At 40.8% G+C, this 23122-nt stretch overlaps 1 protein-coding gene across 1 annotated transcript in view; it reads right to left on the reverse strand.

Annotated features, from left to right (window-relative positions):
- The window catches only part of LOC122799302 (L-serine dehydratase/L-threonine deaminase-like), a 420485-nt gene extending 402806 nt beyond the window's left edge, over positions 1–17679 (reverse strand). Inside the window, exon 1 of the mRNA XM_044068268.1 lies at positions 17619–17679. The gene's annotated coding sequence lies outside the window, so the exon portion shown is untranslated. The remainder of the gene's footprint in view (positions 1–17618) is intronic.
- Between the last annotated feature and the right edge of the window lie 5443 nt (positions 17680–23122).

Raw genomic sequence — 23122 nt, forward strand, 5'->3', positions numbered from 1 at the left:
ACATCTGTCTCAGCGAGGCCCTTCTGTAGGATGTCCACATTATTTGGGGACTTGACTATGGCTCCTAGTTTGCAGTCATCTGTGAACTTCGTTAGCCAGAGGCCTTCTGTGTTAGCCTGTAATTCAGAGAAGTAGATACCAAATGGGACAGGTCCCAGGAAGGAACCATATGGCACTCCACTTTTCACTGCTTTGAGGTCAGATTTGGAGTCTGCAACTTTTACAGTGTGGGTTCTGTCAGTGAGCCAGTTGGCAACCCATCTTGTGATGTAGGGATTTATACCTAGTTTAGTGAGTTTAGCTATAATTCCAGAATGGGGGATGGTGTTGAAAGCCTTGGCGAGGTCAAGATGTGTAAACCACCTTACCCTCATCTATGGCTTTGGTGACTGCCTCAAAGAAGTCGATCAGGTTCAGGAGGCATGATCTGCCTTTCACAAACACAAACTGGGTGGGATCCAGAGTTTGGAAATCACCAATGTCTTTGTTTATGAGTTCCATAATGATACATTCCATGGCCTTGCAGACCAGGCTCGTCAGGTTAATAGGTCGATAGTTCCTGGGATCAGTGGTGGCTCCCCCTTTGTGGAGTGGGATAACTGTTGCTGTGTTCCATTCAGTGGGCACAAAGCATGATGTGAGGCTATTATTGAACATGGTGCTTAAGTGGGGAGCCAGTTTGTTCTGAAGTTCGTGTAAAACGCAGCCTGGGATGTTGTCCGGTCCCATGGATGCTGTGTTTTTGGCTTTAGAGAGTGCAGCTTTTACCTACGTAGTTGTGATTACAGGGACTCTGCATTCTTCCTGTACAGATATGGGCCCTTTAGGGGGTGAGAGGGGGTAAAGTTAGCACTGAACCTATCTGCCAGGATGTTGGTAATATCAGTTGGTTCTGTAATTTTCTTGCCTTTGTGCTGAAACTCAGAGCAGATCTGGGTGTTGCCATCGAAATTCTTGAAATAGCTATAGAATGCTTTGTGGTTGTCCTTGGAATTAGTGGTGATTTTGTTTTCATAGCTTGCTTTGGAGGATCTTATAAGGGATCTCAGCTTCTTACTGAGGCTGACCAGGGAGCTCCTCCACTCATGGGATTTTACTCTCTTTTGCAACAGTTTCTTCCTTCTGTTGTACAGTTTGTTTATGGCAGGGGACCACCAGATTGGCTTCCTTTTTTTGGAGGATAGTGTCTTGGTTCTGTTTGGGATGGCACGAGCTATGCACTCGTGTAAGTACTTATACAGTGCATTTGTATAGGTTTCAGCAGTTGCAACTGTATTGTCCATCTGCATGGGTGTTGAAGTTCAACACTTCTGTCTTAAGAAGCATAAAGTTGGCTTTGGAGAAATGTTTTACTGTGGTTTCCTTAATGGGGGGTGGGGGTAGGCTGTGGATATCAAGGGTGATTCGCTTATGGTCGGATTGGACCAACGAGGAGTTGACTTCAGGTGTGGAACACCGGTCACTTATGTTGGTAATGACTAGGTCTAGGATATTGTTGCCCCTGGTGGGGGTGTGGATAAGTTGATCCAAGGCATTGGAGTTTATGAATTCCAGAAAGTGTTAAGGTAAGGAGTTGGTACATGAGTAGTTTTCCCAGTTAATGGTGGGGTAGTTGAAGTCGCCCATTATTAGGGTGTTTGGTTGAACCCTAATATTTTCCACTACCTCAAGAAAAGAGGAGTGGGAATCCTGGGACATGGTGGGGGATCTGTAGCAAGCTACAGTTTGGATTGCAGTTTTGCCCAGAGTTAGTTGCACTTGGATAACCTCGGCTGCATTATGCTGAGCAACTAGCCTGGAGGTGTGCATATTCTTAATGAACATGGACACACCTCCACCTTTGGTGTTTCAGTCCAGGTTACATGGCCAAAACGTGTGGTATGAGTTATAGCCTGTTAGTGCAGGGGGTGCTCTCTGGAGCCTTGAACTAGGCCTCAGTCACTGCACTGATATTGATGCTCTTCATTTTAAGGAGTGCCTCGAGTGAGTGTATTTTGAGATTTAGACTTCCAGCATTAAGTAGCATTACCCTCAGTTTTTGCTTGCCTGTTCCTGTTATGGTGGTGAATTTGTTATTTGAACCTTGCCTATAAAAGGCACTATAGGGACAGCAAGAGCCTTAGCCAGTATCTGGAATCCCAGGGGTGACAGGTACAGGCCATCTGTGGCAAAGCATCGTGGTCTGTCGACCATGTCATCCCAAGCAGACAGATAATGGATCCCCTTAGAATGACACCAGAAGCTTAGCCAATTGTTGAAGTCAATCATTTTGTCCTTGTACTGCGGTCTAATTCTGGGCGATGGCAGAATGATACTAAGGGCTAGAGTCATACCTGCCTGTGCTACAAGATCGGAGAGGTCTTCCATGTCTCTTTTCATGTAGTCCAGGGAGGTACGTCTCAGGTCATTCACACCAACATGGACAGTGACAGAGTCATATTTGTACTTATTGTGGAGTGACCTGAGTGCGTGGGTTATGTGGCGGATCCTGGCACCCGACAGGTAGCTGACAGTAATCTTCTCCTTGTTTAGCCTGGTGAATGGGACATCAGTGTGCCTGACTATAGAGTCACCTATGACTAGTGTGTCGGGTACGTTGTTTTGCCTTATTGGCTATGGTTGAGTGGCACACTGAGTCTGTGGGCTTTGTGTCATTTGGGTTGTGTTGGGGGATGGAGGTTGCTTGCATTTCTGCTTTGGAGGTCTCTGATACTTAGACAGATTATTATTGGGAGCCTCCACGAATGTTTTTATGTTACTATGTGTGGATTTTGATGGTGTAGATTTAGTGAGACTATGTGATGAGTGTGGTGTGGTGCAAATGTTTACCTTCTCCTCATGACTGTCAAGTTCAGTCTTGGTTGGAGAGAGCTTTACCTCCAGTTTGGCTAGATAAGAGCATCTCTCACAGGTTGTAGTGTTGGGTGGTAGGAGGAGAGGGTTGTCTGTGTACATGAAGCAATTTCTACATTGCCTCATGATGCCCAGATTCATCAGATAGACAGGAGAGAATACTGGGAACTGACCCTTGGACATGCCTGAATGCAAAAACTATTTTCCTCTAGATAAGTGAGGAAAGTGAGTACAAGAGCTGTTTTTCTCTAAGCAAGTGAGAAAAGTAAGTACAAAAATTGTTTTCCTCTAGGTAATGAGGAAGATTGAATGTTATACTAATTAGTAGCTTATTTAGTACTTACATGTTATTATGTTGTTATGAACAAGTGCTGAGCATAAATAAGCAAATTTAACTGCTAAAAAAAAGAATCTGTATCTGCACTAGATGAGTTACAGGACAGAAACAAGTGCAAATGCAGGCTTTCAAATCAGAAAGTTGAGAGAGATGGAAGAGATTGCCCAAAAGGCCAAAAACTACAATTTCTGGGCCAGAACCACTCCTTATGGGGTAGACAAGTTACCTAGTGCTTACCACTCCAACTGATAAATTAGAAGGCTTCCCTCCAACACAGAAAGGCTTGGGGGGCTCAGAGGCTTACATACAGTCCTGGATACAGCAAATCTGTATCTGGAACACTAGTTACAGGAAAGGTAGGAAACAGGCTTACAATTTTTTTTATACAAAAAAAGTAGTAAAAACGGTAGTAAAAACAATTCACATGCAGTGCAAGCTAGCACACTTCAGTATGTAGCAATATTAGACCAAACACAGTTTAAAAAATGCAATTAAATTAAAAAGGACTAAACGCAAGTGCAGAGAGAGTTTATTGGGCAGAATGTGGTAAAGAGATGGGACTGGGGGAGTGTCCCAGATCAAATCTACAGTGGGGCAGGCAACTGCTAAAGCCACCAAATTTAAACTGCAAACCAAAAATAGGAAGGGTGGGTGGGACAAAACAGTTCCAACAGAGATGTAAGCAACAGCTAACAGTACAAACTCTAAAAAACAAAAAAATATACTCAGCTCTGTATATTTGCAGATCAGTCTCTCTGAACAGTGAGACAACAGTTTCAACAGAGATCTAAGCAACAATTAACAAACTCTATAACCAAAAAAATATACTCAGCTCTGTATATTTGCAGATAGTCTGAAAGGCAGTCTCTCAGAACACAGGTTCCAGCAATTAAATGCAGGCTATTACTAACAGGTCAAATTAAGTGATCCTTGAGTTAGATAACACACAAGCTGTAAAAAACAGTTATACCAACTGAAGACACGGCAAAAAATAGGGGGACAGTTTCAACAGAGATCTAAGCAACAATTAACAGTACAAACTCTAAAACCCACAAAAATATACTCATCTCTGTATATTTGCAGATCAGTCTCTCAGAACAGTGAGACAACAGTTTCAACAGAGATCTAAGCAACAATTAACAAACTCTATAACCAAAAAATATACTTGGCTCTGTATATTTGCAGATAGTCTGGAAGGCAGCCTCTCAGAACACAGATTCCAGCAATTAAATGCAGGCTGTTACTAACGGGTCAAATTAAGTGATCCTTGAGTTAGATAACACACAAGCTGTAAAAAACGGTTATACCAACTGAAGACACGGCAGAAAATGGGGGGTGGGGTAAACAGTTTCAACAGATATCTAAGCAACAAATAACAGTACAAACTCTAAAAAACAAAAAATATATACTCAGCTCTGTATATTTGCAGATCAGTCTCTCAGAACAGTGAGACAACAGTCTCAACATTGATCTAAACAACAATTAAACTCTATAACCAAAAAAATATACTCAGTTCTGTATATTTGCAGATAGTCTGGAAGGCAGTCTCTCAAAACACAGGTTCCAGATATTAAATGCAGGCTGTTACTAACAGGTCAAATTAAGTGATCCTTCCTTACTATCAACATATGTTCCCAAATCCCTAACTACCAGGTGAACTTTTAAGGGCGTTTTATCAATGGAGTAACTTCCTAGAGGACACTATAATGCATTTCCTCACTTTGAGTTTTAATCTGTGGTTCTAGCACCAGTCATTTGTTTGTGTCAGACCCTCTTATAGGTTGCTTGTGTCATGGGGAATCTACAATAGCTCCCAGTTTACAAATGCAAACTTGGTGAGCTAGAAGCCTTTGACATTAGCCTTGACTTCTGAGAAGTAGATGCCAAACAGTAGCAGGCACAACACAGAGCCCTGGGGTACTCCAGTGATGACTGGCTGTCTGGTGGAAGTAGTCTCACCAGTTCTGATTTCTTGGGTGCTGTCAGCCAGCCAGAAATCCAGAGACTTATGTAGGGATTTATGCCTAGCTCTAAGAGTTTGTCAACAATACCTCAGTGGAGTACTGTATCAAATGCCTTGGCCAGGTAGAGGTAGGTGGTGTGCACCATTTCCCTCATCCATAGCCTTGGTGACTGTAGTAAGAATCTTTGTGTTCAACATCTTTGTATCATGTATAAGGGTTAAAATGTGAAACTGCATTGTGTGCAAAGAAATAAGCTAAAATAAGTTGTTTTTCTTATAAAGAATTTGCTGACCAAAGAGGAATGCACAGATGTTACCTTGGTCCAGGCACAAGCTTATCTTGTGTCTGACCTCTGACCATCTAAGGCTCCAGTATGTGAATTTATAGCCTTGACTGAAATTCCTTGTCTAGTAACCAGCCACTGTGTACGTGCAGAGAAGGGTATAAAAACCCAAGTGAAGTGTACAGAAATTAGACTGCTGACATACCATGTACTTTGTAGCATGTCTCCATGCATGTAAAATAAACATTTTTGCTTATTTTTATCTGCGTGATTCTTCCAGTATATGTTAAGAGTATTAAAATCTTTTGACATTTCTGGCGCCCAACATGGGGCCACCTCTTCACGGTATGAATCGCATAAGAGGGACTGTAAAACCTGTACAGGAGGAGAGAACGAATCTCGGGCTCCCTTGAACGGAAAGACCTCCGACAAAGAAGTCGTAAGTAGAGGCCAGTCACTCTTAGATTCGATCCGTGGGACGGTGACGAACAGGGCGGAAGATCCGCAGTAAGGTAAGCTTTTTCATTTATAAAAGTACTTTTTTTAGGGACTAGTCATAAAGGAATTTCTTTTGTTTAAATTTTACAAAAGACCAGTAGAGATTTCAGGAAAAGGAAACAGTTTTTCTTTTAAATAAGAAAAATGGGAATAGAAAGCAGTTGTTGTGCTAATAAGGGCCGCTTAAATAAAAGGACTGAAGATGAGGAATATATGTTTAAATTACATCCAAAAAACTTAAAATACATAAAAAAATGGAAGACAAATTATGGGTTTAGTGGTAACTTAAATAGATCAGAATGTCAAAATTTGGTGAGAGATCTGCGTAGGGACGCAGGAGGCAAAGTTAGAAATCAAGTAAAGGTGGGATTCCCTCAAGCACAGAAATGGTTAGAAGAAGCTAATAAGAGACATAGGGAACAGTTTTCGAATAAGGGAAGTGGTGGCTCGAGTGCAAAAGGTGCATTTTTTTGTCCACAAAGAGGATGACGAAACGTCTGTGGCTAGTCGAAAACCAACAGCCCCACCCTTATATTCGGAAACCCCTGAAGAAATGGCTAGTCCGCCTAAATATCAGGAGGCTGATAAGGGCTCCTCGGAAAAAACTGTCCCATCCGTAGTATTGCAAAGACAAGCAGATGAAACCCTAGAACTCCAAAACCGTAATGTAAATAAATCAGAATGGAAGCGGAAAGAAGCTGAACTACAAGAGTCTAAATTAAATACGGCATCTACAGACTCGTATCCCCTCACAGAAGTAGCAAATCCACAAGTGGGAGCACCTGGTCAGGGTCCTACTATCTTAGTTTATAGACCCTGGTCCAGAGAAGATATTAGGAAAGCCGTAGACGGTATACCACACCCGAAACTAGACATGACAAAATTCTGCGAGGATATTGCAGGTATGATAGAAAGTTATAAGTTAAATACCGTTGAGCTAGAACAGGTCATATGGCAAATTCTAGGTCCGGATTGGCATTTAATCTGCGAAGGCTGGGACCCCATTTCTAGGGTAGAAGGCAAAGCCCATGCCTACGATTCTGACACACACACAAAACAAGTAGAAAAATTATTAACAAGTATAAAAAAAATGGGAACCTAGAGCAGATTGGACTTGCATTAACCAATGTGTCCAAGGTGAAGATGAAAAAGTAGATCATTACTTACAAAGGCTTAACCAATGCTTTGACAACCATAGTGGAATGAAAAGACCACATGATCAAAAAGATGATTCACCTTATAAACAGCAGTTAAAAAATGCCTTTTTAAAAGGATGTAAAACTGCAATCAGTAACTTCATTCAAAAACATATGATAGACCATAGGACGGCACGTCTGCAACCCTTACTGGAGTATGCAAGACATGCAGAAAAATATCTTGAGGAAAGGATAGAAAACAGGGTCAAACCTTTACAGTGAGCATGGATGGGACACTTATGTTAATGCACGCTCCGTCCAACAGAGGTAGAGGAAGGGGATGGGGTAAAGGCAGAGGGAGAGGGGAATGTAGGACATTCTGAAGATTATAAAGGCAGACAAAAGAGGGGGGAATGTTTCAAGTGCGGTAAGAAGGGGCATTTTGCAAGGGATTGCCGGAATCCCGGGAAATCCGCTGCTGCCCCAGATCATGGTTCAGCATGACTATATGATGGCAGCACGGACGAACCGGACCCAGGTGCTGAGGTTGACTGGCAAGAGCCAGTAGTGCAGAATGAGGATGATTTTGAGGATGTAAATGAGGAAGGTAAAGGGGAATGTGCAGGATGGGAACATGAGATAACTGATTTTTCAGAAAAAGGTGAATATCAGGTTGTTAGCCTGACAGCTCTAGCTACGACTATGCAATTAGAAGTGCAACCGGTAATCATATTACAGGTTGAAGGGAGGGACGTAGAATTTCTATGTGACTCAGGGGCTTCTAGGACCTTATTGAAGCACACTGCAGTGCCGTCCAATGTGACTACTGATAACTATGTATTAGTCAAAGCGGCCGACGGCCGCATTTATAAAGAACCTTTGTCTAAACCTTTATGGTTTACGGACCCTGAAACTAATCAAACTATTAGATTTCGGGTGACTGTCTCCCGGATTTGCCCTGTCAACTTATTAGGAAGGGATTTGATGCATGTTTTTGGAATAGCAGCGGTAAAAAACTGAAACAGCACCAAAACTAGAAAACAAAAGGAAGACCACTCGCTCAGCCTTCGACACCAATGCAAAACAGAAAATGTTTAGAAGCAGAGGTCGTTTAGAAATACTCCTTCTCAAGACTCTTGTCCAAAAAAAGCAAAAAACCAGCACGTGAATGTTCAAGACTGGAACAAATCTTCTTTATTCAAACATAAAGTAAATCCAAGCGCTTCTGCCTGAGAGTCTCAGGCTTTTTCAAGGTAAATTAACCGTGTGGCCATTCAGTATATATAACACGCTTAGTAGGCCAATTTCATTAATTAAGTCATAAGAAATTAATCAATTACAAATAATTATTGTTACCTTCAAGTAAAACATAAAAGTTTGTTCCAGTCTTGAACATTCACGTGCTGGTTTTTTGCTTTTTTTGGACAAGAGTCTTGAGAAGGAGTATTTCTAAACGACCTCTGCTTCTAAACATTTTCTGTTTTGCATTGGAATAGCAGCGGTACCAACTACATCAGGAATCTTGGCTAAGCGTATGAAAATTCAGGGTGAGATGTTGCAGGTAGGGCAAGGGGATTTACATTACTGGTATAGTAATGATCTTATTGAAACAGGACCACAAAGCGTGGCCAATGAGTTAACTAACCTAGCTTTGAGCAAATACAGTACGGCTATTCAGTTACCAGAGGCTGCCAAACAACTACACTGTACAATGTATTACAGGAAAAATGTGGGACCTGATCCCAAGTATGAGGAACAATTTTTTAAACACAAGGTGACCAGGATCCTATTACAAAATATTTATTGGGACAGGGCAGGGAACTCCGCAGTTACTTGTAGTCTCACAAGAGACATGCAACAGCTTTTTCAAAATGCCTCAATCCCACATGTATCTGTGACTAGGGAAGAACAAACGGCATGGTATATAGTTGGAAAAAAGGTTACGGATTGGTCAAAAATGACACCGGAACAGCTGGCAGGTAAGGGGGTTCAGGTACAGAAGTTAAATTGGGTGACCCAAGCCAGACCAACGGTACATCTTCGAGAAGATCGGTTAACACCGACAGGAGGCATGCCACCCTGACTATGCTTTCTGACCCCACAAGAAGAATTGAAACTACAGTCAGTACCGAAATCCTTATGGTCCCTAGGACAGCACGACATTGGGCTAATGAAAACAGCAGGGCAGGTTAAAATAACTCCAAAATCCGATTTTAGACCTCATAAGCGTCAGTATCCATTAAGTAAAAAGGCAGAAGAAGGCATTTTACCAGTGATCACGGCTCTACTGAGAGCTGGGGTTTTAATTCCATGTACAGATTCACCGTGTAACACACCCTTGTTCCCAGTAAGGAAACCGGACGGGACATGGAGAATGGTACAGGACCTGCAGGCTGTAAATGCTGCTGTAGTGCCAAGGGCTCCTGTGGTCCCAGATCCATCTGTTTTGTTAAATGATATCCTTCCCACGGATAAGTATTTTTCTGTTATTGACATTAGTAACGCATTCTTTTCTATTCCCCTACAGGAAGATAGTAGGTTTTGGTTTGCCTTTACGTTTATGAGCAAGCGGTACACATACACACGACTGCCGCAGGGATATTGTGAAAGCCCTACAATCTTTTCGCAAGAAATGTCGACAAACCTGGCACAGTTTCAACCAGAGCATGGCTGTCATCTACTATTGTACGTGGACGACATCTTACTGGCTGCACCCACGGAGGCTTCTGTGAGTCCGAAACTATTCGGTTATTGCATTTTTTGGCGAAAGAGGGACATAAGGTAAATAAATCTAAATTACAATTTTGTAGAACTGAAGTACAGTATCTAGGCTATACCATTTCAATTGCTGGTAGACAACTAGATAACTGTAGAAAAGAAGCCATTTTACAGGCACCAATGCCCAGCACAAAAAAAGAAATGATGTCAGTTTAGGAATAACAAATTTTTGTCGTAGTTGGATTCCCAACTATGCAGAGGAAGTAAGTCCACTTTCGGAACTTATTTTCGCACTTCCCATGGCAGCACATGACGCTGCAATGGACGGATAAGGCAATACAGGCATTTACTAGGGTAAAGCAATTGATAGCAGGATCTGCAACACTTAGCTTCCCTGACTATACAAAACCCTTTGTTCAAACAGTAGATTGTAAGCAGGGCTTTATGACATCGGTTCTGTTGCAAACCTATGGGGATAAGTTGAGACCATTAGCTTTTTATTCCAGTAAATTGGACACAGTGGCAAGATCTTTGCCACACTGTGTACAAGCAGTAGTCGCAGCCGCACAGGCTGTGCAAGCGTCTGCAACCCTAGTTTTGTTTCATGACCTTACCTTACGAGTACCGCACTCTGTCACGGTAATATTACTACAGGATAAAGTTACCTTTCTCTCTCCTAGCAGACACTTATCCTGCATGACAACGTTACTATCACAACCACACATGACCATTGAGCGATGCACCACTCTTAATCCAGCCACGCTGTTACCTTCAGCTGACGATGGTGCCCCTCACGTGTGTTTAGATTTGATACACTCTAATGTCTTACCAAGACCAGACCTTAAGGACCAACCTTTGGCAAATTCAGATTGGACCCTGTTTGTAGATGGGTCAGCACGTAAGAATGAGGCAGGTATCACACAAGTGGGGTATGCAGTCACAACTGAGACTAAGGTACTGGAGGCAAGATCCCTCCCCAGGAACCTGTCCGCACAAGCGGCCAAATTGATTGCTTTGTCCAGAGCATGCACCATCTCCAAGGATAAGGCAGTTACTATCTACACAGATAGTCAGTATGCTTTTTCCACGGTCCATGTCTTTGCACAGCAATGGAAAAATAGGGGAATGGTTACAGCCTCAGGAAAGGAAATAACCCACAAGGATTTAATCCTTAGCCTCTTACAAGCTGTCCAACTGCCACGGGGAATGGCCATCTGTAAGTGCGCAGCACACACAAATGCCAAAGATCCAGTATCACTTGGAAATGCACTAGCTGACAAAACTGCAAAAAGTATAGCCTTAACCTCTACTCAAGACCACACAAAAGGAACTTCACCCTACAGATAAATTTGATCTACAAACTTTACAGGTAATGCAGGAATTTAGTACAGTTCGGGAAAAACAGCGATGTGGTAAATATGGGGCTATTCAAAAGCAGGGAGTTTTTGTAGGTCCAAATGATAAGTATGTCTTGCCAACGAACCTTTTTAGGTATGCCTCATTAGTGACGCATGGCCCATCTCATCTGGGCCCTGCTGCTATGGTTCAAATGATCCAGCAAATTTTCTGGACCAAGGGCTTTATAGCATACGCTAAACAATTTTGTTTATCGTGCCTGCTTTGTGCACAATATCATGGTGGTGGGGTGCGGATCACCCCAGCAGCTTTTCCGCTGCCTCCGTATCCATTTCACACAATCTGTATGGATTTTATTGAACTAACTCCTGTTCAACAGAAGCGATTTGTGTTAGTCATTATTGACGCTTTTACAAAATGGGTTGAAGCTTTTCCGGTAGCACACCCAGATGCACTGTCGGTAGCCAAGGCCCTTACAAATAACATTATCCCTCATTTTGGGCTACCTACACGCATCTATTCTGATAATAGCACACATTTCGTAAACCAAGTTATTCAAAAGTTGGCCGCCGTTTTTCAGATCGAGTTAAAACATCATTGTGCCTACCACCCACAGTCAGCAGGGTTGGTTAAACGCCATAATGGCATTCTCAAAGGCAAGTTACATAAACTCATGGCCGAGACACATCAGTCTTGGATAAACTGCTTACCTCTGGCACTCCTGTCCATGCGTACCACTCCCACCTCAAAAGGGGTCACACCATTTGAACTATTATACGGGAGACCTTATTACGTCCCGCAGTGGCAAAATCTTTTGCCTGCGGAACGTGAGGGGGGTGAAGAGATAGCAGATTACATGAGGAAATTGCTGACCAGAACTAACACTTCTCTAACGAATGATTGCTTTTCAGATCAAAAGAACAACAGGATCCTGAAAGTAAAACCCGGGAACTGGGTTTGGATTAAAATTGTCAAGAGGAAAACCTGGGCCTCGCCTAAGTGGGAAGGTCCATACCAGGTTATGATCACAACATCCACAGCAGTCCGAATAAAAGAACGAATATCGTGGATCCATGTGACACACTGTAAACTGGTAAAACAGTTTGAACTGGACAAAAACTTGAGCTCCCCTGAGGAACACTGATTAGTAGTTTTGTTTTTTTGTGTGAACACTTTTACTGTTGTAGCAATGCAAAAAAATATCGGAAGAGAGCAGTCCTTCCCACAAAGGCATTGCAAAATAATTTTGTTACTAATAAGTGTGAGTGTTACTTTTTTGTTTTGGCCATTTTATTTTCAAACAAGGATAGCCAAGTAAAGAGAGATGAAAATACGGCTTGGCATCCGCCTTTTAATACGTACCAAGCTATTAAATATGCATATGCCCTGTCTTTTAATGTTTCAAATTGTTGGATATGCACGGCTATCCCTACTGTACATGGTGGTCTAATGTTAGGTACAGTCCCTTTGGGGGCAAATGATACATGGACTAATTTACTATTTGAAACTTCAAACGTAGCCTTAAAGGACAAAATAGCATTACCACTCATGGTTCGCCAACATGAAACTGTATGTTTTCAAAGATTTGGCAAGATTAAGGTTGGATGGAGTCAGTGTAATGTAACAATAATACAAAACTGTACAATAGATGGGCACTGTGCAACGAGTTTCAAGCCTATAAGAGTGCTTATTAATAGTACAGGGCTTGTTAATGACACAAGTTTCTTTGAAAAAATGTTATCTGTGCATGATCTTTTGTTTAAAGGGCTGCAAGACAAAGAAAATCACTCTGCTCCAGTCAATATTACACTTAAAGTAAATAATTGTTATTTTATCTGTGGTAGAAAACCATACAAGTGGTTACCGAGGAATTGGTCAGGCAGTTGCTTTTTGGGTTATTTGGCACCAGCTATAAGACATACATTTTCTCTTCCCCAAGGTAAAATACGAAATGTATGTGCTGTTAATAAACCTGTTAATCCCGTAGGTAACGTTGATGCATCTTGGATCTATCACCACGATTTGGCCCATAGTAGCAAAATATTAATATATTAAAATCTTTTGACAGTGACCCTCTCAAATAAGTCTACCAGGTTGAGTAGGCAAGACCTTTCCTTGACAAAAAACAAGCTGAGATGAGACAGTGTCTATAGGTCAACAATGTCCTTGTTGATCATTTCCATGATAATTCATTCCATAGCTTTGCATATTAGACTTGTCAGACTGATTGGTATGTTCATAGGTTCATAGGTTGGTATTAGGCTATTGGCCCTAGGGCCTATGCAAGCCTAGCCATAACAATTCCCTGGATATTTCTTCCCACAATATTTACTTCTCTAGACCCCTGTCTAGCAGGGCGACTGACATGATCTCCGGGGTGAATTTCCTATCTCCCATCCAATCATCAAGGTTCCTTTTGAAGAGGGCCAATGAGGCACTCTGCTTGACATGTATGGGCAGTCTATTCCAGAGTATGAGGAGTCTCTGGGTCAGGAACCTATCCCTCCAGCATGTTTTGTTCATTGTGATGACAAGGTTTAGATCCCTGGACCGTGTGGCTCTGAGGGATTGGGATTTCTTTAAGTGGAGCATGTCCAACAGCTCAGGGCTTGACATGGCCTTGTATGTTAAGCAGAGGATTGCCTCTGAGTAGATGATATGCCACAGAGTATAGCTGGAGGTTTTTTAGGCAGTCAGCATATGGCATCTGCTTTAGGCCTGTGATTCTTTTAGTAAGGTATTTCTGTGGCCTTTCCAGCTGTTGCAGATGTCTTGTGAGGTACATACCAAACGGGGCATTATACTCTATAATGGGTCTAATGAGGGATGAGTACAGTGGGACAATGACCTCCTATTTTCTGGATGAAAAACCCTCAGTGATAAGGTGTGCCACATAGAAGGATTTCCTGACTGTTGTGGCGATGTGGTTATTGAAAGTGAGACCACTGTCCACCTGTGTCCCTAAGTGTCTCATCACAGTTTCGATGTTTAGTGTCCTGCCACCTATGTGGTAATTCATGGGTACATATTTTTTTTTCCAAAGGGGATAACTATACATTTCTTGGCATTAAGCTTGAGCCCATGGCTTTGGCACCAGGCATCTGTTTCTGTAAGGCCCTTTTGTAGAATATCCACATCAGTTGAGGATTCAAAAATGGCTCCCAGTTTGCAGTCATCTGCGAACTTTGTTTGTACTTCAGAGAAGTAGATGCCAAACAAGAGCGGTCCCAGGACTGAATCCTGAGGTACTCCACTTGACACTTGTCTGGAGCTGGGTTTGGAGTCGGCTACTTTTACAGTCTATGTTCTGTATTTCACTGGGTCAGTTGATGGTCCACCCTTCTGAAGAGGAATGACCATTCCAGCCCTCCATTCACTCAGGAAATAAACTGTTTTGAGGTAGTAGTTGAACAGTGCCTCTAGTTGTTCTGTTAGGTCACGTTTGAGGCTTTTTAGGAGGCAACTGGGGATATTGCTGGCACCCATTGAAGCAGTATTTTAGCCTTAGCAAGCACTGCCTGAACTTGCTCCCTTTTGTAGTTGGAGGGGATATGCTAGAAGGGATTTCACAGTAGGTAGGGTAGTGGGGAGAGAGGAAGGTGAAGTTAGAGCTAAATTTACCAGCTTGGTCAGTAAAGATTGTGCCATTTACCACCAGTCATAGGTGCCGGAAGCTGTTGAAAACTGGGGGGGGGGGAGTGGAGGGCAAGAGAGGCACTTATGCCCACCTCGTATTTTCAACCAATATATATATATATATATATATATATATGGGTCTACTTCATAAGATTGACAGACCATTTGATCGACATTCATTTGGTCAACAGCTCATTTGGTCGACAACCAGTATTCAAGGCAAAAACCTGGGATTTGCCCCCCTCCCCAATGTTGTGTGACCCTGGAGTTGATATATATAGTTGGGGGAGTGGGGGCACAGCCCCCCACACTGGGGGGTGTGGAGTGCGAAGCCCCCCCACCTAATTTCATTTAAAATGTGTAGTTTTTGTTGTATTTTCATGTTTTAAACAGAAATAGGTGCCACACCCCCTAACTATATATATATATCAACTCCACGGTTACACATCATTGGGGAGGGGGGCAAATCCCTGTTAAGTGCCTTGAATACTGGTTGAATACTGGTTGTCGACCAAATGAATGTCGATCAAATGGTCTCTCGATCTTATGAAGTAGACCCATATATATATATATATATATATATATATATATATATATACACACACACATGTATATATATATATATATATATATATATATATATATATATATATATATATATATAAATAACATTATATATATATATATATATATATATAACACACACACACATATATATATATATATATATATATATATATATATATATATATATATATATATATGCACATATACATACACACACACACATACGCAGACTAGGCACAGGGAACTGACTTTGCACAATGTGCAAATGTGAGTCTTATTACAGCAGGATAAAAGACTTTTACGCAGTTAATCCCTCAGGCCAATCAGGTAAAAACACAATAAGGCTTCTACCTGAAGTTTCCAACTTGGATGCTTTGAACTCCTTGGAAATAAGTTCACTAACCCTAAAACGTTCAACAAAATACAGACAAAAGTGCACAACACAAAAAAACTTTGCATAACTGCTAACATATTATATATAATACACTACTCTCTTCTCCCACTGCATTCTTACAGAAAGGCTCCCAAACCAAGAATTGGCAAGCTGCAATTAATATCCAAAGTTATAGGCTCAAGGGTTCACAGATTTATAGGAGGTTACTATGCTAATGGCCATGGGACCTTTACAAGGCTAGCCATGTTATACCCATGTTCCCACAGGCCATTTTCCTTTTGCCTAGACTTCTGGGAAATATATTCCAAATAGTAAAGGGTCCAGCATAAATCTATAAACCTATGTAGTAGTATCATAAACACTCAAGAAATAGCTAATAAATGAAAACTATAAAATGCTGTGGCATTAAATCCCTCCAAAGACTGCTTCAGTAGTTTCCCACGTATGCACAACCATCAAAATGAAACAGTTCCCCTAATGACCACCCCCTCAGTAGTCTGTCCATGTATGCACAAAAAAGCAAATGACATGAAAATTAATCATTTCCCCAAGGTTCCCTTAAGCAGTTTGTTCATGTTTGCAAAAACACCAAAATGAAACATTTTCCCGAATGACCTGCTCAATAGCCTGTCCGTGTATGCATGCACGGAGCAAATGACATCAACATGAATCATTTCTCCCAAGGTCCCTTAATTACTTTTCCATGTATGCACAAGCACAAAAATAAAACATTTTCCCCAACAACTGTTTCAGTAGTCTGCACGAGTAAGCACAAAATTATATTAAAATGAATCATTTCCCCAAGAATCCCTTGTGTACTTTGTCCATGTATGCACAAGCACCAAAATGAAACCTATTTCCCAATGACCCATTCACTTTGTCTGTGTAAGCACAAGCAATAAAATGAAACATTTTCTCCAATGACCCCTTCAGTCAGGTTTGCCATTGTATACACAAGTACTAAAATGAAACATTTTCTCCAATGACCCCTTCAGTCAGGTTTGTCCATGTATGCACAAGCTCCAAAAATGAAACAATTCCCCTAACAACAACTATGCTCCAGGCTAACTCTCACACCAAACTAACCTCACTCACTAGTGAAGATTGTATAAAAAATGCAACTGCAATATGTAGCCACTATGCTATATGCCTGTCTCTTCTGCCTAAACAATTATTTGTTTTCTCTTCTGTATGCTACCTGTTTCTAAGTTTGTAATACAAAGACTCTCTGTAATTAATTCATGTAAATAAACTATGTATTGCAGAGCTTTTCTCCTCAGGCCTCCATTGAAAATGGTGGACCTTCCCGGTCACCAAACTAGAATAAATAAATAAATAATAAACCCTCTCAGTAGTCTGTCCATGTATGCACAAGCACTTCCAAATGACATCAAAATGAATCATTTCCCCCAGGTTCCCTTAATTACTTTTCTACCATGTATGCACAATCACAAAAATAAAACATTTTCCCCAATGACTACTTCAGTAGTGTGTTTGTATGCACAGTAAGCACCAAATGACATCAAAATGAATAATTTCTCCCAAGGATAACTTGTATACTTTATCCATGTATGCACAAGCACAAAAATTAAACATTTTTCCCAATGACCCCTTCATTACTTTGTCTGTGTAAGCGCAACCAATAAAATGAAACATTTTCTCCAATGACCCCTTCAGTCAGGTTTGTCCCTGTATGCACAAGCACAAAAATTAAGCATTTTTCCAATGACTTTTCCAGTTACCCAGTATAAGTAAAATCAAAATTACATCCAAATGAATACTCCCCCCAAGGATCTCTTACTTAATTACTTTGTCTATGTATAGTACGCACAGCCCAATCACAAATTAGAAAGAAACACAATTCAGAATTACTCACTCAGTCACTCTTGATTGATTGGAGAGAAGGGGGTCTGGATTATTTATAAAGTCACAGAAAAAACACAACAACAGCTTTAACTTGAATCTGGAAAATTTTACACCTGTGACCTGCCACTGAACCCTGACCAGACTGAACTAAGTCAGGCTAAAGCGGGGGGAGGCACACCAATGCACTTAGTGCAGTATGCCCAGTCCCCTGAGTTTGAAGTTGAACCCCCCCCCCCCCCACAAATGGAAGTTAGGAAGTTAGTTGAGGGAGCCACTAGCCAGCAGCAGAGACAGATAGAGCACAACAGTGTGAGCTATCAGATCTATAATTCTAATAGAAAAGGAATTTAAAGTAAAAAAAATAAATTAAATAAAATGTAGAAATGTGGTGTTGTTATGTTCACTTTACCCCCGTGACCCTTTCATCACTTTGCACCCATCCATTGTCTTTAATCTTGTCTTGTGTGCTTGTAGTACAGACTTGAGACTTCTTGGAATCTGGACTCTTCTGGGACTGGCAGCATGTTTACCCATACCCAGCAGTCGGGCAGGCTACCCTATCTGATTCTGGTCAAAAAAAGCAGACAGAGAATCTAAGGCTGTGATTAAATTATTGTAAATTATTTTATTTTACATGTGGTCCGCATTTGCAATAACTTAATCACAGGTCACAGCCTTAGATTCTCTGCCTGCTTGATGTGGTCCCTTGAGGAAAGCACTGAAATCACTGTATAAGACGTGTTTTTGTTTTACAGACACCCCCCCCCCCAACTAAATGACATGATTGCAGAGGACCAACAACAATGTACTTATTTTAACATATTTAATATCTGTCTGTTAACCCAATTAAACAGTGTGCTTCAAAGACCCTTTCAGATACAATTCCACACCTTCAGCGGTCACAGCAATTTACAGGAAAGCATTTGCATTATAATTGCACTCAGTCAGTCACACAACATCGCAGTTTAAAACTCTATGGAATTATATCATAGAAGGTACTCGTACTCCCAATTATGTGGCTCATTTCAAGACTATATACTTAACATTTGACAAGCAGCTCAGCTCAATGCAGCTGCTGAACGGAGAATCTCAGAGGTGATGTTAATGTTGTATTATTATCTGAAGTGAATGAATTCTATAACTTTATCTTTATTGTCATTTTTTGTTAAGTGCAATTCTTTGGGGGTTTTTTCGCCAAACGTCACCAGTGGGCATTAAGAGAGGCAGGGCACTTGAGAGGTAAGATGTCAAAGATGGTTCAAAGTGAGAACGTTATTACATGTATATATTAGTGTATGTTTCCCAAATATTTGGATCCATCAGCTTTTGTTTTCTTAATGGACTGAAACATTAAATCCAGTCAGGCTGCGGGATCTAGTAATTGACTCTTAGGAAAGTAGGAAATTATGGGTATGTTTATGCTCACCAGCTTGTAAACAAGATCGCACATCGGACATGATCACACTATATAGTGGGGGGTGTGGGGATCAGGATTTATTTACCCTTACTTAATCTTTATTTCTTTCCTCACCCTCAGTGTTAGTAGTGCGATCTCGGTCGGAGAGTGATTGTATACTGTGTGATTGTGACCGGGACGGGTGCACCGATGCAGGTCCTCCTCCTTACATGTAAGTTGAAAAGACAAGTTGCTGGATCTGCTGCGGAAGTGGGTGGGGGTGCCCCTCCCCCCTCGCTTTATGGTTCCAACACCCATGCCACCAGTTCTGCACACTTCTCTCTGCTACCTTTAAGGTTCCTGACATATCTGAAGAAGGCTTTGTGATTTTGCTTAGCTTGAGAGGCTATTCTGACCTCATAATTAGCCTTGTTAGACATTATTAGACTTCTAGCTTCTTGATTAGTTGAATCAGAGGGCTCATTCTGATTTTAGCCATGACTTTTTTGTTATATACCATTTTGCATTTACTTCTTGTAGGTATGGCAGCCTCAATACAGCAATTTACATGTTTGTATAGTGTATCTGTGAACAATTCTATATAGGTAGCTACGTTCTTGGGGTTTGTGAGAGCCTTGAATTTTCACAAACTGTCACTTAACAGGATGTAGTTAGCTTTAGTATAGTTCCTGTTACTGGTTTATTTGGGTTTTCCAGGTTGATACTATTGCAAAGGAAACAGATCCAAACTCAGCAATGAGGACCTGACCAGGGGGAGGGGGTTGGCAACACTCTCCCATTTTAGTGAGTCCCATGTCTAGCACGTTGAAGTCCCTGGTTGGAATGCACATTATCTGGTCCAGGGTGTTTGTGTTAACAAAGTCCAGAAAGCACTGCGGCTGTGAATCAGAGGCAATGTACATTCCCCAGTCTATAGGGGGGTAGTTAAAGTCTGCTATGAATAGGGTGTTTGGTTGGATGGTGAGTGCCTTCAGTAGGTTAAGGTTCAAGTTTTGAGCTTTGTTGGTAATACAGGGTGACCTGTAGCTGGCCAGGACATGGTATGGAACCTTGTCTATAGAGACCTGGACATGGATAAACACTAGGGTATCATCCTGTTTAACTAAGAGTTGTATTTATTGCTAACATATAGAGATGCCTCCAACTTTAGCCTCGGTATGTGTTGTTGTTGGTCTAAATATGTGGAAGGCACTGTAATTGTGCACTGCCTGAGTATCTTTTGAGGCATTAAACCAAGTCTCGGTAACAGCACAGATGTCTGTATTCTGCCGAGTGAGGAGAGCTTATAGGGTCACGAATTTCTTGTTTAGGTTCCTAATACTCAGCAGTAACACATTAAGGTTGCTTCTGATTTTTTTTTTTTTGTTTGTTTTTTTTTATGTTGGTAGTTTTGTCATTTTGACATTGCATAAAAATGCTCTAAGGGGGTGGATAAAGTTTTAACCAATATCCAAAAGCATGTCCTCCCATGCTTATAGATATTGGATCCCCCTGGAGTAACACCACTAACTAAACCAATTGTCAAAATCAATCATTTTCTGTTCATACTGTGGCATCATCCTTGGTGAAAGTAGAATGCTACTCAAGCAAGGCACGTACCTGTCTGTGACACAAATTTATAGAGGTCCATGTCTCTCTTCATATAATACAGAGACGTATGTCTCAGGTCATTTATACCCCCATGGACTATCATAGAATCATATTGGTACATGTGGTGCAGTGACTTGAGCGTATGCGGGGTATTATGGATCTTAGCTCCAGATAGGTAACTAACCATTATCTTTTCCTTGTCCAGTCTGGTAAGAAGAGCATCTGTGTGTTGTACAATAGAATCCCCTATGATAGAGTATTAGTTAAAGTGTTTGCTTGCCTTATCAGCTTTGTTGTTTGGGGACCATTGGTGTAGGCTTATGTGTGGTGTTAGGTGTTTTTCATGCATACTTTACTGACTGCTCTGGATAGCTATTGCCATTAGATGGCTTAGGTCTTTCATGTTTGGGAAGTTTTTTTAAGTGTCACAGCATAAGTCTATATGTATGGCAAGCAGTATGTGTGTATGGGATGGAGAGTGCCTGTTCTTGACAACCTCGTTAGTGATCAAGATTTCAACCTGTAAGGAAGTTGTGTATGTATATCCCTTGCATAGCGTGTTAGTCTTTTTCAAACATGAGATAATTGCTGCATTGTTTCAGAATGCCCATATCAACCATGCTAGTGACAGAGACATTAGGAAAATGCATATCCATATTGTCTGGACCTATATTAGGGTTAGTCTATTATGGCTTAGGGGCTTAGTTTTACAGAGGGTTACCTGTGTGGTGTTTGAGATTAAGGCTAGCTGTTATGTAGTGCTATGATCTGTTATTAGTGCTGCTCAATGTGCTAACTAGCTGTCCTAAGTTTAGCAACACTCAAAGTCTTACTGTGTTAAAGGTTAAAGTCCTAAGTACTAGCTTTAGGTAAATTTTACAGTCTAAGCATTTGCTACTATACAGGGCACTGCTAACCGCCGCTGCTGTGTGAGCATCTCTAACTAAACACGCTTACTTTATAGCCACAAAAAAGCTAAAAACAAACTCCTAAATCACCTGGCCAATAAATGAAGGCACTTTGAGCTCCCTTGAGTGTTCCCAAGTCAGAGGAACCAGGCAAACACCTTCTGCCACAAGATGGATCACCCTGGAAATTCTTAATGCAAATGCACAGCAAAAAATAACCTGGAGAGCAGACAAATATTAAACAGCGAAGTCCCTGGCTAGATCGCCTTTCTGCAAGGTGATTTAAGTAAAGGCAGATCAGTAAACCAACAGAAAAGAAGAGCAATTTTTCAAGTAAAAAACACACAAGGCTCAACCATCAATATTTAATAAAAATGCAGAAATATTCCAACAGCAAAGCTTTTGAGTAAAACCAAACTCTTCTTCAACGCTAGTACAAACAACATTCTGCAGTACACTTATATATACTAAATGACAGCACCCAAATTAATCAATCAAATACTAACAAGCATAGAATTAGTCTAATAGCATATCACTGAACTCAAAAGCTAAGATATTAAAAACATAGTCATGATAATTACAGAAACTACTACCACTACAAAACGCTCACTTACTGTGTCCAAGGTAAAAATTCCAGCAGCAAACAAATAGGAAGACACAGAAACAGCTGATATATCCAGTTCAAAACTTTTACTGCAGTGCAACAAAACACAAGCGCTTTCACCAAACAGGCATCATCAAGTGTATTACAAAAGCACTAACACGCACACACCCCTATTTATACATCAAATGTCACATGATACAAATTCAAATTTAAAAACACAAGTTTAAAAATACAAAGCACATAAAAAACATATAGATTTAATATAAAAACAAACATAAATGATAAATACTGAAACTTTACTTTGATACTAATAATTACCTTCTTAGGGGTCTCTTTTTTAATTTGGGTACTAATGGAACTGATTCATTAAGCCCATGTCCTACATCAGCCCTGAACCTCACTATTCATGAGGATTCTAAATCCTCGGTCTTAGCATGTATGTCACCCTGCCTCACATTCTCATAAACCCTAGCAATTACTAAAAATTTAAAACCATGACTGGAGTCAGTACTCAAAACATGCTTCGCCAAAGCACTAACCACATTACCTTTATTAATATGATAGATATGTTCTCTTATGCGCTCTCTAAAGGGACGATCAGTTTAACCTATGTAAAACTTTTTACATACAGTGCAGTGAGCTAAATAAACGATGTGCAATTATCACATGTAGCTGCTATTGTAAAATTATAACATCTACCTTGGTCGGGATGTTCAAATTTGCAACTGGTGTCAATATATGCACACCAGTTGCAATGACCACATGGTTTAGTGCCAACTATACGAAAATTCCTACTTACATCCTTTGGGTAACACAACCTACTTCTCAGTGACCTACTGTTTTTATATAAAAAAACATGGCACATCAGGTATGTGCCTGGAAATATCATTATCAGTTCTAAGAATACCCCAGTGTTTTTTAATGATGTCCTTATAACTATCTACATCACTGGTATAAGTAACTTTAAACCTCAAACCTGTATTATACTTGCTTTC

The sequence above is a fragment of the Protopterus annectens genome, chromosome 4.part0, assembly GCF_019279795.1.
Source record: "Protopterus annectens isolate FY-2018-M chromosome 4.part0, PAN1.0, whole genome shotgun sequence".
Lineage (NCBI taxonomy): Eukaryota > Metazoa > Chordata > Ceratodontiformes > Protopteridae > Protopterus > Protopterus annectens.